The 16,470-nt window shown below is 54.1% G+C and overlaps 1 protein-coding gene across 2 annotated transcripts in view; it reads right to left on the bottom strand.

The window, feature by feature from the left end:
* The window catches only part of LOC147082059 (NACHT, LRR and PYD domains-containing protein 3-like), a 99,712-nt gene extending 83,643 nt beyond the window's left edge, over nucleotides 1–16,069 (bottom strand). The window contains exons 1-2 of one of the 2 annotated variants that reach the window (XM_085980494.1): nucleotides 15,989–16,069; nucleotides 9,499–9,680 (exon numbers count right to left, since the gene is read on the bottom strand). The gene's annotated coding sequence lies outside the window, so the exon portion shown is untranslated. Of the gene's footprint in view, nucleotides 1–9,498; nucleotides 9,681–15,923 lie in introns of both variants that reach the window. The other variant, XM_085980495.1, reaches the window with a different exon arrangement.
* Between the last annotated feature and the right edge of the window lie 401 nt (nucleotides 16,070–16,470).

Here is a 16,470-nt window from a genome sequence, read left to right as displayed (position 1 = left end):
AATGAGCACTGTCGGAGGCGAGGACATTCACCACTGCTCCACTAACATTAACAGTGGGGTCACTTTAAGCAGATTGGTGACGCAATATCTTTAGGGGTCTTACAGTATCTGGAAACCTCTTAAATACATAACTGGTTTGATCTGACTGCTGTTTTACAATTATAATTCTCCACGTGTGCGCGTGTCCCGCTGTGTGTCTAACAAACTCTCAGTCAGCGTCCTTCCCTTTCCCCACTGGGGAAATGTGAAAGTGATTCAGTCCCGGATCAGTCATTTCTCCAAACTTAAGTTGATGTTATTCGCCGGCATTAAGTTATAACCCAATTTGAGACCTTGTAAGATGGAGTTTTCTGCTGTTTGACACACGCAGACTCTGGTATAATAAACACACGACAACAACAGCAGCACCGTAGGGAATCAAGCTGAATACAGAAAGTACAGAGGAGAAATCAAAAACAAACTAAGAGGGGCACGGAAAAACTGAGGAAAGATTAGTGGGAATACAATAGGGAACATTAAAATCTTTCTTAAACATGTAAAGCCTAAAAGGAGAGTCAACGGAAAGGTGCGATGATTAAGGAGCAAAAGGGCAATCTTCTGGTGGATGCAGTGGGCATGGCTGAGGTACTGAATGAGTACTTTGCATCTGCCTTCACTAAAGAAGAGGATGCTGCTAATGTTACAGTGAAGGAGGGGGTGGTAGTGAAATTGGACAGGATATAAATAGACCAAGAGGATGTAGTGAAACAGTTGACAGCGCTCAAAGTGGAAGTGTCATGGTCTGGATGGGATACATCCTGGGTTACCGAGAGAAGGAAGGCTCTGGCCACAATCTTTGAATCCTCCTTGGATAGGAGAGTGGTGCCACAGGACTGGGGATTTGCAAATGTTACCCCCTCGTTTAAAAATGGAGCGTGTGGTAAACCAATGAACGACAGGTGAATCAGTCTAGCGCCGGTGTTCAGGAACCTTCTGGAGGTAAATCATTGAGAACCTGCTAAGATATCATCTCTCCTTACAGCAGTAATTGACTCCTTGATTAATATTGCAACACCCCCTCCTCTTTTATACCCCCCTCTGTCTTGCCTGAAGATTCTATACCCTGGAATACTGAGCTGCCAGTCCTGCCCCTCCCTCAACCATGTCTCTGTGATAACAATATCATACTCCCATGTGTTCATCAACACCTTGAATTCATCTGCCTTACTCGCAAAACTCCTTGCATTAAAATAAATGCCATCCAGCCTTGCCATACTCCCTTGTGCCGTTACATATTTGCTCTGCCTTCCAGGCTGACTTGTTTTTTCCTCTATTTGGCTGTGCATCACACCCTACTATAGCTCCACTCCGTATCCCATCCCCCTGCCAAGTTAGTTTAAACCCCAACAGTACCAGCAAACCTCCCTGCAAGGATGTTGGTCCCGTTCCGATTCATGTGCAACCCGTCCGACTTGTACAGGTCCCACCTTCCCCAGAAACAGAGCCAGTGATCCAGGAAACTAAAGCCCTCCCTCCTGCACCAACTCTTCAGCCACGCATTCATCTGCTCTATCCACCTATTCCTATAATAATCACTACCACGTGGCACCGGGAGCAATCCAGCGATTACAACCTTTGAGGTCCTGCTTTTTAATCTGCTACCTAGCTCCCTAAATTCTTGTTGCAGGACCTCATCCCGCTTTCTACCCATGACCTTGGTACCAATGTGAACCACGACCTCGGTACCAATGTGAACCACGACCTCTGACTGTTCGCCCTCCCCCTTCAGAATGCCCTACAGCCGTTCAGTGACATCCTTGACCCTGGCACCAGGGAGGCACCAGACCATCCTGGAGTCATGTCTGCAGCCACAGAAATGTCTATCTGTTCCCCTTACGATAGAATCCCCCATCACTATTGCTCTCCCACTCTTTTTGCTCCCCTCCTGTGCAGCTGAGCCACTCGTAGTGCCACGGACTGGGCTCTTGCTGCATTCCCCTCAGAAAGCATCTCCCCAGCAGTATCCAAAACGGAAAATCTGTTGGAGAGAGATGGACCCAGGGGACTCCTGCACTGCCTTCCTAGTTCTTTTACTCTGTCTGGCGGTCACCCATTTCCTGTCTGCCTGTGCACTCTTTACCTGCGGTGCGACGACCTCGTTAGACAAGCTATCCATGAAGAACTCAGCTTCGCGGATGCTCCACAGTGACTCCAGCCGCAGCTCCAAAACGCAGATTGCGAGTAGCTGCAGCTGGAGACACTTCCTGCACACATGTTCGCCCTGGACACCAAAAGTGTCCCTGACCTCCCACATAGCACAGGAGGAGCACTCCACACTGCTGAGCTGCTCTGCCAAGTCCTATCCTTAATTTACTCCTTTTAAATATTAAATACACTAGGGACCTTACTTCCCTTTAAACACTACTTACGCTAAACTAGAGACCTTACTTTTACTTTAACGACTGGACTGTAGAAATACTCACCAGGTCCTACTTACCAATCAGCTCCTTCCCTGGTTGTGATGTCACTTCAGCGGTTTTGCAGTTGTAGTTTGACTGTTCCCGCTCTCGGATTCTTTCCTGCAGTCCTGTGACGTCACTCCTTGATTTTGCTGTTCTTCTGGAATTCGCCGGATATGTATCGGCCTCCTCACTGCTGCCGACTCCTCGCAGGTCAGCGCTGTCCTCGGCCTCCCGCTGTTCAGCGAATGAGGCCCGACCAGAGCGGACCTGCGAGCGAGCAGCTGAGGAGTTTCAAAAACCGGCGGCAGTTGGGGCACGGCGGCTGATTCAGCGAACGAGGCCCGACCAATTCAACAGCAGGGGAGAGAGGTAAAAAGTAATCAAATTGTGACGTCACCAGGAAGCAGGTAAGTGATTGGTTGGTATTTCTCTCTTTTTTAAACTTTAACTCTGGTTTATAGTTTCTAAGGTCTCTCTAGTGTAGCAGGGACTGCTGGTAAACCAGTTAACTGTAGTGTAATTAGTGGGATTGATTTAATTAATTGAATTTAAATTAAATCAAAGGGTAAGTCATGGCAGGACAGCCGGGCCCCGTGATCTGCTCCTCCTGCGATATGTGGGAACTCAGGGACACTTCCTGTGTCCCTGACAACTACATGTGCAGGAAGTGCATCCAGCTGCAGCTACTGACAGACCGCATTGCGGCGCTGGAGCTGCGATTGGATACATACTGGAGCGTTCACGATGCTCAGGACATCGTGAATAGCACATTTACGGAGTTGGACACACCGCAGGTAGAGGTTGGACAGGAAGAAAGGGAATGGGTGCCAACAGGCAGAGTACTAGGCGCAGGCAGGTAGCGCAGGGGTCCCCTGTGGCCATCCCCCTCTCCACCAGATACACCACTTTGAGTACTGTTGGGGGGGGATGGCTTATCAGAGGAAGGCAGCAGCAGCCAACTTCCTGGCACCAGGGGTGGCTCTGCTGCACAGAATGGGAGGAAAAAGGGTAGAGCTATAGTAATAGGGGATTCAATTGTAAAGGGACTAGATAGGCGTTTCTGCGGCCGCAAACGAGACTCCAGGATGGTGTGTTGCCTCCCTGGTGCAAGGGTCAAGGATGTCTCAGAGCGGCTGCAGAACATCTTGGAAGGGGAGGGTGAACAGCCAGTTGTCGTGGTGCATATAGGCACCAACGATATAGGTTAAAAGCAGGAGGAGGTCCTAAAAAGCGGAATATAGGGAGTTAGGAGATAAATTAAAACACAGGACCTCAAAAGGTAGTAATCTCAGGATTGCTACCAGTGCCACGTGCTAGTCAGAGTAGAAATAGAAGGATACTTCAGATGAATACGTGGCTAGAGGAATGGTGCCAGGGGGAGGGATTCAAGTTCCTGGGACATTGGAACTGGTTCGAGGGGAGGTGGGACCAGTTCAAACCGGACGGTTTGCACCTGGGCAGGGCCGGAACCGATGGGCAGGGCCGGAACCGATGTCCTAGGGGGAGTGTTTGCTAGTGCTGCAGGGGAGGGTTTAAGCTAAAATGGCAGGGGGTTGGGAACCTGAGCAGGGAGACAGAGGAAAGGGAAACAAGGATAAAAGCAAAAGATAGGAAGGAGAAAAACAAAAAGTGGCAGTCAGAGAAATCAACGGTTTAAATCAAACGTGGCCACAGTAAATAATAATTCGAATAGGTCTAAGATCGTTAAAAAAACAAGCCTGAAGGCTTTGTGTCTTAATGCGAGGAGCATTTGTAATAAGGTGGATGAATTGGCTGCGCAAATAGAAGTAAACAAATACATTTGGTTGGGATTACGGAAACGTGGCTCAAGGAAGGCCAGGACTGGGAACTCACCAGGGGTATTTGATATTCAGGAAAGATAGGCAAAAAGGAGCGATCATAATATGATCGAATTCTTCATTAAGATGGAGAATGAAGTAGTTGACTCGGAGACTAGGGTCCTGAATTTAAATAAAGGAAACTACGATGGTCTGAGCAGCGAGTTGGGTAGGATTGATTGGGGAATGGCGCTCAAAGGGTTGATGGTGGATCGACAATGGCAAACATTCAAAGACCGAATGGATGAACTACAGAATTTGTTCATCCCAGTTTGGCATAAAAATAAAACAAAAAAGGTGACCCAACCGTGGCTAACAAGGGAAATTAGGGATAGCATAAGGTCCAAGGAGAGGGCATATAAATTGGCCAGAAAAAGCAATAATCCTGAGGATTGGGAGCAGTTTAAGATTCAACAAAGGAGGACAAAGGGATTAATTCAGAAAGGGAAAATAGAATATGAGTGTAAGCTTGCAGGGAACATAAAAACTGACTTCACATATCTATAAAAGCTTTTACAGAGAAAAAGATTGGTGAAGTCAAGCGTAGGTCCCTTGCAGTCAGAATCGGGGGAATTTATAAATGGGGAACAAAGAAATGGCAGACCAACTAAATACATATTTTGGTTCTGTCTTCACAAAGGAGGACACAAATAACCTCCCAGAGATGCCGGGGAACATAGGGTCTGATGAAAGGGTGGAACTGAAAGAAATCAGTATTTGTAGGGAAATGGTGTTAGGAAAATTGATGGGACTGAAGGCCGATAAATCCCCAGGGCCTGATAATCTACATTCCAGGGTACTTAAGGAAGTGGCCCTAGAAATAGTAGATGCATTGCTGGTCATCTTCCAGAACTCGATAGACTCTGGAACGGTACCCATGGATTGGCAGGTAGCTAATGTTACCCCACTATTCAAAAAAGGTGGTAGAGAAAAGGCGGGGAATTATAGACCGGTAAGCTTGACATCGGTAGTGGGGAAAATGCTGGAGTCTATTATAAAAGATGTAATAGCAGAGCACTTGGAAAGCAGTGACTGGATCGGACAAAGTCAACATGGATTTACAAAAGGTAAATCGTGCTTGACTAATCTACTGGAACTTTTTGAGGATGTAACTGGTAAAATAGATAAGGGAGAATCAGTGGATGTGGTGTATTTGGACTTTCAGAAGGCTTTCGATAAGGTCCCGCATTAGAGATTAGCGTGCAAAATTAAGGCACATGGGATTGGGGGCAAGGTATTGACTTGGATAGAGAACTGGTTGGCGGACAGAAAGCAAAGAGTTGGAATAAACGGGTCGTTTTCCGAGTGGCAGGCAGTGACTAGTGGGCTGTCGCAAGGATCGGTCCTAGGACCCCAGCTGTTCACAATATCTATTAATGATCTGGACGAGGGAATTGGATGTAATATCTCCAAATTTGCAGACGACACAAAGCTGGGTGGGAGGGTATGCTGTGAGGAGGATGTCGTGAAACTCCAGGATGATTTGGACAGGTTGGGTGATTGGGCAGAAACATGGCAAATGCACTATAATGTGGATAAATGTGAGGTTATCCACTTTGGTGGCAAAAACAGGAAGGCAGATTATTATTTGAATGGCAATAGATTGGGAGAAGGGGAAGTGCAAAGAGACCTGGGTGTCCTTGTGCACCAGTCGCTGAAGGTAAGCATGCAGGTGCAGCAGGCGGTTAAGGTGGCAAATGGTATGTTGGCCTTCGTAGCAAGAGGGTTCGAGTACAAGAACAAGGATGTCTTGCTGCAGTTGTACAGGGCCTTGGTGAGACCGCACCTTGAGTATTGTGTGCAGTTTTGGTCACCTTACCTGAGGAAGGACGTTCTTGCCATGGAAGGAGTGCAGCGAAGATTCACCAGGCTGATACCTGGGATGGCAGGAATGACATATGAGGAGAGAGAGTGTGTCGATTGGGATTATACTCACTGGAGTTTAGAAGATTGAAAGGGGATCTCATCGAAACCTATAAAATTCTGTCAGGCCTGGACAGACTAGATGCAGGAAGGATGTTTCTGGTGGCTGGGGAGTCCAGAACCAGGGGTCATAGTCTAAGGATAAGGGGTAAGCCATTTAGGACTGAAATGAGGAGGAATTTCTTCACCCAGAGAGTGGTGAACCTGTGGAATTCTCTGCCACAGAGGGCGGTGGAGGCCAGTTCATTAAATATATTCAAGAAAGAGTTGGATATATTTCTTAAGGCTAAAGGGATCAAGGGATATGGGGAGAAGGCAGGGACAGGGTACTGAATTTGGATGATCAGCCATGATCTCATTGAATGGTGGAGCAGGCTCGAGGGGCCGAATGGCCGACTCCTGCTCCTATCTTCTATGTTTCTAAAAGGCATTTGATAAGGTGCCACATAAAAGGTTGCTATGCAAGATAAGGACTCATGGGGTTGAGGGGAAATATATTAGCTACAAGGACAGGTTGGAGAATCTAGATTTGTTTTCATTAGAGCAAAGGAGGTTGAGGGGTGATTTGATCGAGGTGCACAAGATTATGACGGGTTTGGATAGACTAGACAGGGAAAGGCTGTTCCCACTAATGGATGGTACAAGGGCCAGGGGACACAGATTTAAGGTTTTGGGCAAGAGATACAAGGGGGGGGGGATGAGAGTAAAAACCTTTTTACGCAGCCAGTGATGAGGACCTGGATCTTGCTGCCGATGGAAGTGGTGGAATCGGAGACACTCGATGTTTTCAAGGGGAGACTGGATAGGCACTTGAGGGAAATAAACTTACAGGGCTACGGGGATAGAGCGGGGGAATGGGACTGACTGGATTGCTCTAGAGAGCCGGCACGGACTGGATGGGCCGAATGGCCTCCTTCTGTGCCGTTATGACTATTAGCATCGATAGAGGATTGGTGAACTGACAGAAAACAGAGAGTAGGGATAAACAGGACATTTTCAGCTTGGCAGGCTAGTGGGGTGCCACAAGGATCAGTGCTGGGGCCTCTGCTATTTACAATCTCTATTACTGACTTAGATGAAGGGACCAAGTGCAATGGATCCAAGTTTGCTGCTGATACAAAGCTAGGTGGGACAGTAAGCTATGGGGACACAGAGCCTGCAAAGGGATATGGGCAGTCTAAGTGTGTGGGCAGTAAGGTGACAGATGGAATATAATGTGGGGAAATGTGTGCGTATTCACTTTAGTAGGAAGAGTAGAAAAACAGAACCTTTTTTAAATGGTGAAAAATTATTAAATGTTAGTGTTCAGAGAGATTTAGGTGTTCTCGTAAAGTTAGCATGCAGGTACAGCAAGCAATTGGGCAGGCGGATGGCATGTTGGCCTTTATTACAGGGGGTTGGAATACAACAGTGAGGAAGTCTTGCTACAATTGGACAGAGCTTTGGTGAGACAACACCCAGAGTACCGGGCACAGTTTTGGTCTCATATCGATAAAGGATGGAATAAAGACATGAGAGAGAAATGATCTTAGCTCCGAAAATAAAGTAAAAAAATCAGTTTGGGTGGAGCCAAAAAACAGCAAGAGGCAGAAAACATTGGTTGGAGGCGTTTATAGGCCCCAAACTGTAGTTGTAATGTAGGGCGGTGTATAATTCAGGGAACTAGAGGTACATGTAGCAAGGGTAATATAGTAATCATGGGGGATTTTAAGCTATGTATAGATTGGGGAAACCAAATCTGCAGTAATAGTGTGGGGACATCATCTGAGTCAATGGGACTCTCTCTGACCTTTCTCCCCAGTCCATCTCCAGGACCAGTGTGTATCTGAGTCAATGGGACTCTCTGACCTTTCTCCCCAGTCCATCTCCAGGACCAGTGTGTATCTGAGTCAATGGGACTCTCTCTCTGACCTTTCTCCCCAGTCCATCTCCAGGACCAGTGTGTATCTGAGTCAATGGGACTCTCTCTGACCTTTCTCCCCAGTCCATCTCCAGGACCAGTGTGTATCTGAGTCAATGGGACTCTCTGACCTTTCTCCCCAGTCCATCTCCAGGACCAGTGTGTATCTGAGTCAATGGGACTCTCTGACCTTTCTCCCCAGTCCATCTCCAGGACCAGTGTGTATCTGAGTCAATGGGACTCTCTGACCTTTCTCCCCAGTCTATCTCCAGGACCAGTGTGTATCTGAGTCAATGGGACTCTCTCTGACCTTTCTCCCCAGTCCATCTCCAGGACCAGTGTGTATCTGAGTCAAAGGGACTCTCTGACCTTTCTCCCCAGTCCATCTCCAGGACCAGTGTGTATCTGAGTCAATGGCACTCTCTCTGACCTTTCTCCCCAGTCCATCTCCAGGACCAGTGTGTATCTGAGTCAATGGGACTCTCTCTGACCTTTCTCCCCAGTCCATCTCCAGGACCAGTGTGTATCTGAGTCAATGTGACTCTCTGACCTTTCTCCCCAGTCCATCTCCAGGACCAGTGTGTATCTGAGTCAATGGGACTCTCTGACCTTTCTCCCCAGTCCATCTCCAAGACCAGTGTGTATCTGAGTCAATGGGACTCTCTCTGACCTTTCTCCCCAGTCCATCTCCAGGACCAGTGTGTATCTGAGTCAATGGGACTCTCTCTGACCTTTCTCCCCAGTCCATCTCCAGGACCAGTGTGTATCTGAGTCAATGGGACTCTCTCTGACCTTTCTCCCCAGTCCATCTCCAGGGCCAGTGTGTATCTGAGTCAATGGGACTCTCTCTGACCTTTCTCCCCAGTCCATCTCCAGGACCAGTGTGTATCTGAGTCAATGGGCCTCTCTCTGACCTTTCTCCCCAGTCCATCTCCAGGACCAGTGTGTATCTGAGTCAATGGGACTCTCTGACCTTTCTCCCCAGTCCATCTCCAGGACCAGTGTGTATCTGAGTCAATGGGACTCTCTCTGACCTTTCTCCCCAGTCCATCTCCAGGACCAGTGTGTATCTGAGTCAATGGGCCTCTCTCTGACCTTTCTCCCCAGTCCATCTCCAGGACCAGTGTGTATCTGAGTCAATGGGACTCTCTGACCTTTCTCCCCGGTCCATCTCCAGGACCAGTGTGTATCTGAGTCAATGGGACTTCCTCTTACCTTTCTCCCCAGTCCATCTCCAGGACCAGTGTGTATCTGAGTCAATGGGCCTCTCTCTGACCTTTCTCCCCAGTCCATCTCCAGGACCAGTGTGTATCTGAGTCAATGGGACTCTCTGACCTTTCTCCCCAGTCCATCTCCAGGGCCAGTGTGTATCTGAGTCAATGGGACTTCCTCTTACCTTTCTCCCCGGTCGATCTCTGGAAGCTCTTTGAATCGGAAGAGTTCTCTCTGGTTGGTGCTCTCACAATCCTGTGTTGGTTCACCTGCTGTCGTTCCTCAGTCGACAATCCCTGTTTACTCTCAGCTGTGAACCTTTCTCAATCACTCAGTCTTTCACCGGGAGATCGAATTATGGCAGGACTGAAAATAACAACATGAAGAGTGTGAAGTAATGTAATGTAGACTTTTCTTCTGCTTAATAAAAATAAAAGTTTGGGTCCGAGTGCTTGTGTCTGATTTTGGTCCCTTTTCTCAGATCCCCGCCATGGCGTCCAGCAAATCACACTGTCTGATCTCACTGGGCCCATCCTCCCCGGGTTACACACTGTCTGATCTCACTGGGCCCATCCTCCCCGGGTTACACACTGTCTGATCTCACTGGGCCCATCCTCCCCGGGTTACACACTGCCTGATCTCACTGGGCCCATCCTCCCCGGGTTACACACTGTCTGATCACACTGGGCCCATCCTCCCCGGGTTACACACTGTCTGATCTCACTGGGCCCATCCTCCCCGGGTTACACACTGTCTGATCTCACTGGGCCCATCCTCCCCGGGTTACACACTGTCTGATCTCACTGGGCCCATCCTCCCCGGGTTACACACTGTCTGATCTCACTGGGCCCATCCTCCCCGGGTTACACACTGTCTGATCTCACTGGGCCCATCCTCCCCGGGTTACACAGTGTCTGATCTCACTGGGCCCATCCTCCCCAGGTTACACACTGTCTGATCTCACTGGGCCCACCCTCCCCGGGTTACACACTGTCTGATCTCACTGGGCACATCCTCCCCGGGTTACACACTGTCTGATCTCACTGGGCCCATCCTCCCCGGGTTACACACTGTCTGATCTCACTGGGCCCATCCTCCCCGGGTTACACACTGCCTGATCTCACTGGGCCCATCCTCCCCGGGTTACACACTGTCTGATCTCACTGGGCCCATCCTCCCCGGGTTACACACTGTCTGATCACACTGGGCCCATCCTCCCCGGGTTACACACTGTCTGATCTCACTGGGCCCATCCTCCCCGGGTTACACAGTGTCTGATCACACTGGGCCCATCCTCCCCGGGTTACACACTGTCTGATCTCACTGGGCCCATCCTCCCCGGGTTACACACTGCCTGATCTCACTGGGCCCATCCTCCCCGGGTTACACACTGTCTGATCTCACTGGGCCCATCCTCCCCGGGTTACACACTGTCTGATCTCACTGGGCCCATCCTCCCCGGGTTACACACTGTCTGATCTCACTGGGACCATCCTCCCCGGGTTACACACTGTCTGATCTCACTGGGCCCATCCTCCCCGGGTTACACACTGTCTGATCTCACTGGGCCCATCCTCCCTGGGTTACACACTGTCTGATCTCACTGGGCCCATCCTCCCCGGGTTACACACTGTCTGATCTCACTGGGCCCATCCTCCCCGGGTTACACACTGTCTGATCTCACTGGGCCCATCCTCCCCGGGTTACACACTGTCTGATCTCACTGGGCCCATCCTCCCCGGGTTACACACTGTCTGATCTCACTGGGCCCATCCTCCCCGGGTTACACACTGTCTGATCTCACTGGGCCCATCCTCCCCGGGTTACACACTGTCTGATCTCACTGGGCCCATCCTCCCCGGGTTACACACTGTCTGATCTCACTGGGCCCATCCTCCCCGGGTTACACACTGTCTGATCTCACTGGGCCCATCCTCCCCGGGTTACACACTGTCTGATCTCACTGGGCCCATCCTCCCCGGGTTACACACTGTCTGATCTCACTGGGCCCATCCTCCCCGGGTTGCACACTGTCTGATCTCACTGGGCCCATCCTCCCCGGGTTACACACTGTCTGATCTCACTGGGCCCATCCTCCCCGGGTTACACACTGTCTGATCTCACTGGGCCCATCCTCCCCGGGTTACACACTGTCTGATCTCACTGGGCCCATCCTCCCCGGGTTACACACTGTCTGATCTCACTGGGCCCATCCTCCCCGGGTTACACACTGTCTGATCTCACTGGGCCCATCCTCCCCGGGTTACACACTGTCTGATCTCACTGGGCCCATCCTCCCCGGGTTACACACTGTCTGATCTCACTGGGCCCATCCTCCCCGGGTTACACACTGTCTGATCTCACTGGGCCCATCCTCCCCGGGTTACACACTGTCTGATCTCACTGGGCCCATCCTCCCCGGGTTACACACTGTCTGATCTCACTGGGCCCATCCTCCCCGGGTTACACACTGTCTGATCTCACTGGGCCCATCCTCCCCGGGTTACACACTGTCTGATCTCACTGGGCCCATCCTCCCCGGGTTACACACTGTCTGATCTCACTGGGCCCATCCTCCCCGGGTTACACACTGTCTGATCTCACTGGGCCCATCCTCCCCGGGTTACACACTGTCTGATCTCACTGGGCCCATCCTCCCCGGGTTACACACTGTCTGATCTCACTGGGCCCATCCTCCCCGGGTTACACACTGTCTGATCTCACTGGGCCCATCCTCCCCGGGTTACACACTGTCTGATCTCACTGGGCCCATCCTCCCCGGGTTACACACTGTCTGATCTCACTGGGCCCATCCTCCCCGGGTTACACACTGTCTGATCTCACTGGGCCCATCCCCCCCGGGTTACACACTGTCTGATCTCACTGGGCCCATCCTCCCCGGGTTACACACTGTCTGATCTCACTGGGCCCATCCTCCCCGGGTTACACACTGTCTGATCTCACTGGGCCCATCCTCCCCGGGTTACACACTGTCTGATCTCACTGGGCCCATCCTCCCCGGGTTACACACTGTCTGATCTCACTGGGCCCATCCTCCCCGGGTTACACACTGTCTGATCTCACTGGGCCCATCCTCCCCGTGTTACACACTGTCTGATCTCACTGGGCCCATCCTCCCCGGGTTACACACTGTCTGATCTCACTGGGCCCATCCTCCCCGGGTTACACACTGTCTGATCTCACTGGGCCCATCCTCCCCGGGTTACACACTGTCTGATCTCACTGGGCCCATCCTCCCCGGGTTACACACTGTCTGATCTCACTGGGCCCATCCTCCCCAGGTTACACACTGTCTGATCTCACTGGGCCCATCCTCCCCGGGTTACACACTGTCTGATCTCACTGGGCCCATCCTCCCCGGGTTACACACTGTCTGATCTCACTGGGCCCATCCTCCCCGGGTTACACACTGTCTGATCTCACTGGGCCCATCCTCCCTGGGTTACACTGTCTGATCTCACTGGGCCCATCCTCCCCGGGTTACACACTGTCTGATCTCACTGGGCTCATCCTCCCCGGGGTACACACTGTCTGATCTCACTGGGCCCATCCTCCCCGGGTTACACACTGTCTGATCTCACTGGGCCCATCCTCCCCGGGTTACACACTGTCTGATCTCACTGGGCCCATCCTCCCCGGGTTACACACTGTCTGATCTCACTGGGCCCATCCTCCCCGGGTTACACACTGTCTGATCTCACTGGACCCATCCTCCCCGGGTTACACACTGTCTGATCTCACTGGGCCCATCCTCCCCGGGTTACACACTGTCTGATCTCACTGGGCCCATCCTCCCCGGGTTACACACTGTCTGATCTCACTGGGCCCATCCTCCCCGGGTTACACACTGTCTGATCTCACTGGGCCCATCCTCCCCAGGTTACACACTGTCTGATCTCACTGGGCCCATCCTCCCCGGGTTACACACTGTCTGATCTCACTGGGCCCATCCTCCCCGGGTTACACACTGTCTGATCTCACTGGGCCCATCCTCCCCGGGTTACACACTGTCTGATCTCACTGGGCCCATCCTCCCCGGGTTACACACTGTCTGATCTCACTGGGCCCATCCTCCCCGGGTTACACACTGTCTGATCTCACTGGGCCCATCCTCCCCGGGTTACACACTGTCTGATCTCACTGGGCCCATCCTCCCCGGGTTACACACTGTCTGATCTCACTGGGTCCATCCTCCCCGGGTTACACACTGTCTGATCTCACTGGGCCCATCCTCCCCGGGTTACACTGTCTGATCTCACTGGGCCCATCCTCCCCGGGTTACACACTGTCTGATCTCACTGGGCCCATCCTCCCCGGGTTACACACTGTCTGATCTCACTGGGCCCATCCTCCCCGGGTTACACACTGTCTGATCTCACTGGGCCCATCCTCCCCGGGTTACACACTGTCTGATCTCACTGGGCCCATCCTCCCCGGGTTACACACTGTCTGATCTCACTGGGCCCATCCACCCTGGGTTACACACTGTCTGATCTCACTGGGCCCATCCTCCCCGGGTTACACACTGTCTGATCTCACTGGGCCCATCCTCCCCGGGTTACACACTGTCTGATCTCACTGGGCCCATCCTCCCCGGGTTACACACTGTCTGATCTCACTGGGCCCATCCTCCCCGGGTTACACACGGTCTGATCTCACTGGGCCCATCCTCCCCGGGTTACACACTGTCTGATCTCACTGGGCCCATCCTCCCCAGGTTACACACTGTCTGATCTCACTGGGCCCATCCTCCCCGGGTTACACACTGTCTGATCTCACTGGGCCCATCCTCCCCGGGTTACACACTGTCTGATCTCACTGGGCCCATCCTCCCCGGGTTACACACTGTCTGATCTCACTGGGCCCATCCTCCCCGGGTTACACACTGTCTGATCTCACTGGGCCCATCCTCCCCGGGTTACACACTGTCTGATCTCACTGGGCCCATCCTCCCCGGGTTACACACTGTCTGATCTCACTGGGCCCATCCTCCCCAGGTTACACACTGTCTGATCTCACTGGGGTGGAGATGCCGGAGTTGGACTGGGGTGGAACAAATGTAAGAAGTCACAACACCAGGTTATCGTCCAACAGCTTTATTTGAAATCACAAGCTTTCGGAGCGCTGCTCCTTCGTCAGGTGAAGGTGAACCTCCCCCCCCCTCAACCCCCCGACCCAAACACGCCCCCCCCCACACTCCCCCCCCCCCCCCCCTGCCCGCCCCCTCTCCGACCCAAACACACGTGCCCCCTTTCCTCTCCGACCCAAACACCCCCTCCCCCCTGCGACCGAAACACTCCCCCCCGCCCGCCCCATCTCCGACCCAAACACTCCCCCCCGGCCCTCCCCCCTTCGACCCAAACACTCCCCCCCGCCCTCGGCCCAAACACACGCCCCCCCCGCCCCCAACCCAAACGCCCCCTCCCCCCCGCCCCCAGCCCAAACGCTCCCCTCCCCCCACCCCAGCCCAAACGCTCCCCTCCCCCCGGCCCAAACGCTCCCCTCCCCCCGGCCCGGCCCAAACGCTCCCCTCCCCCCCCCAAACGCTCCCCTCCCCCCCCCAAACGCTCCCCTCCCCCCCCCAAACGCTCCCCTCCCCCCCCCAAACGCTCCCCTCCCCCCCCCAAACGCTCCCCTCCCCCCCCCAACGCTCCCCTCCCCCCCCCAAACGCTCCCTCCCCCCCCCCAAACGCTCCCCTCCCCCCCCCCGGACCCAAACGCTCCCCTCCCCCCCGGACCCAAACGCTCCCCTCCCCCCTCCGACCCAAACGCTCCCCTCCCCCCCCTCCGACCCAAACGCTCCCCTCCCCCCCCGACCCAAACGCTCCCCTCCCCCCCCCCGACCCAAACGCTCCCCTCCCCTCCCCCCCCGACCCAAACGCTCCCCTCCGACCCAAACACTCCCCTCCCCCCCCGGCCCCTCCGACCCAAACACTCCCCTTCCCCCCCCCCCCGGCCCCTCCGACCCAAACGCTCCCCTCCCCCCCCTCCGACCCAAACGCTCCCCTCCCCCCCCTCCGACCCAAACGCTCCCCTCCCCCCCCGACCCAAACGCTCCCCCCCCCCCCCGACCCAAACGCTCCCCTTCCCCCCCCCCCGACCCAAACGCTCCCCTTCCCCCCCCCCGACCCAAACGCTCCCCTTCCCCCCCCCCGACCCAAACGCTCCCCTCCGACCCAAACACTCCCCTCCCCCCCCGGCCCCTCCGACCCAAACACTCCCCTTCCCCCCCCCCCGGCCCCTCCGACCCAAACACTCCCCTTCCCCCCCCCCCGGCCCCTCCGACCCAAACACTCCCCTCCCCTTCCCCCCCGGCCCCTCCGACCCAAACACTTCCCCTCCCCTTCCCCCCCCCCGGCCCCTCCGACCCAAACACTCCCCCCCGGCCCCTCCGACCCAAACACTCCCCTCCCCCCCGGCCCCTCCGACCCAAACACTCCCCTCCCCCCCGGCCCCTCCGACCCAAACACTCCCCTCCCCCCCCCCGGCCCCTCCGACCCAAACACTCCCCTCCCCGCCCGGTTCCCAGGGCCTGCCCGGGAGAGGCGGGCGCTGCTGTAAATGTCGGAGATTCCCTAATCCCCGCACCATGGCTGGCTGGCCGGCCGCCCACTCTCGCTCCGTCTCCATCCTCAGCCCCGCCGCCATTTTACCTCCTTCCTCAGATCGGAGCCTCATCCGGGCACTGGCAGCACCGAGCATGCGCACTACGACCTCACAGCGCCCAATTAAAGTCCCTCACTGAGCCCGGCTCTTCTATTGGCTGAGGTTCGTGGATTGACAGCCGGCTCCACCAATCACTGCCCGGAACGCCTCGGGGTACCGCCCACCGTTTGGAGAGGCCGAGGCCGGCTCCGGGGTCACGTGGCTCCTGATCTGACCCCGCCCCCCGAACCGCCGCGCACCCGCCGAAGCGCGCCGGTGACGTCATAGCCCCGCCCCCTGCGGCTGCTGAGGGGCGGGGCCACAGTGAACAATGGTGTTAAAGGGTCTTAAACCACAGACAATGCTGCAAAACTCAGCAGGCCAGGCAGGCCTCTCCATGGCCACAGTGAACAATGGTGTTAAAGGGTCTAAAATCACCACAGACAATGGAGCAAAACTCAGCAGGCAAGGCAGGCCTCTCCATGGCCAC

Source organism: Somniosus microcephalus, unplaced genomic scaffold (assembly GCF_052327205.1).
Source record: "Somniosus microcephalus isolate GS21.2 unplaced genomic scaffold, FLI_Smic_1.0 scaffold208, whole genome shotgun sequence".
Classification (NCBI taxonomy): Eukaryota; Metazoa; Chordata; class Chondrichthyes; order Squaliformes; family Somniosidae; genus Somniosus; species Somniosus microcephalus.
This window is presented reverse-complemented; position numbering and strand designations above follow the sequence as displayed.